The sequence below is a fragment of the Microtus ochrogaster genome, unplaced genomic scaffold (assembly GCF_000317375.1).
Source record: "Microtus ochrogaster isolate Prairie Vole_2 unplaced genomic scaffold, MicOch1.0 UNK22, whole genome shotgun sequence".
Lineage (NCBI taxonomy): Eukaryota > Metazoa > Chordata > Mammalia > Rodentia > Cricetidae > Microtus > Microtus ochrogaster.
This window is the reverse complement of record NW_004949120.1, coordinates 1,105,318-1,106,785: the sequence shown is the minus strand read 5'-3', so window position 1 is coordinate 1,106,785 and position 1,468 is coordinate 1,105,318.

Genomic DNA, 1,468 nt, shown 5'->3' with positions numbered 1-1,468 from the left:
ACAAAGCCGGTACGTGCAGTAGGGTCAGAAACCCATTGCCATTGTTCTTGAGTTCACAGTAGTCCTCATTGTCCGCTATGTTCAGAAAGTCAGGTTTTATCCCAGGCTTTTTCAGACCCAGGCCAGCTGGCCTTGGTGAGTTCCCAATAAAACATCCCCATTGTCTCAGTTGTGCAGGATCACACAGCAAATTAAAAACTCTTACCTGCATGAAAACTCAAAAACATTCAGAGAACAGGGGAAATGATTTTGGAGGGTGTTTGCATTAACATTCTTATTATGGGTAGAATTTTATAGATGCCCTCTACCCTACACACCCAATGTTCTGCCTTAAGTCCTACAATTGTCAATATCACACTCTGACCATAGCATGTTGCTAGAAATAAAATGGCTGTGGAAATGTCAAATACCATCAGTAATCAGTCAACTCCGAAATAAGAAGTATTTGGGATTATCATTTGAGTTAGCCTAATCACATAAACCTTACCAATCAGACGGTTTTCTTGATGGAGTAGCAGAAGGAAAAGTCAACTCATAAGAACAAATGTAATTTGATATATTATTACAGATGTCTATGACAAAAAATGGAAATTGCCTTTAGAAGCTAGAAGCAGCCCCAGCTGACAGCTAGAATAAACTGGATATTCAGTGTTACAATTGTAGGGGACTGGATGAGGCTGGAAGATGGATGCTCCATGAACCATGGAGATAACAGCAAAGCTTATCTGATACCTTGATCCAAGACAGAGAGCCAGACCACACTGCCCTGGATGTCTTCCTATGGAATGAGATCATATGCCAAGATGATAAATGCTACACTTTCATCACTGAACAAACTGGTGAAGAGTTTATCGCGGCAGCAATAAAACTCCAAACAATACCTGCATTTATTCACAGAAAAAGATGACTTATAGCAATGGGCAGGAAAGAAGGATCTGCCAAGCCTATATATCCTTAGAGAGCCACCCATTGAAAAGGAGTCAAGAGGACCAGGAACTCTGACTCCCTCAACAGAACCTTAGTCAGCTCTCATTAGTTCACAGACACAAATTGTGAGGGCTGAGTAAGATTGTGCACTGGTAACCAACTTGCTTGGTTATAATGAAAATGGCCTCACCTGTAGCTTAGAGCCAGAGAAAAGGACTGTAGACATGAAGAGAGATGTAGCAGAGAATCATTTCTACACCTATGAAAAACAGCATTAAAGCTGCTGTTCCAAGAGCTGCTTTCTGAAACTTATCAGTCTTCTAATGAGGTCAAGATTCCCCCAGCTACTCTTAGTTAGTGACCTAGTGATGCTGCTTGTTTGTTTCTGGCCGCCCAGTCCTGAAATAGTCACACCGAAACTGTATTAATTAAAACACTGGTTGGCCACTTAGCTCAGGCTTCTTAATAACTAATTCTTATATCCTAAATTAACCCATTCCTATTATTTTGTAATTTACCATGAGGCTTGTGGCTTACCGGT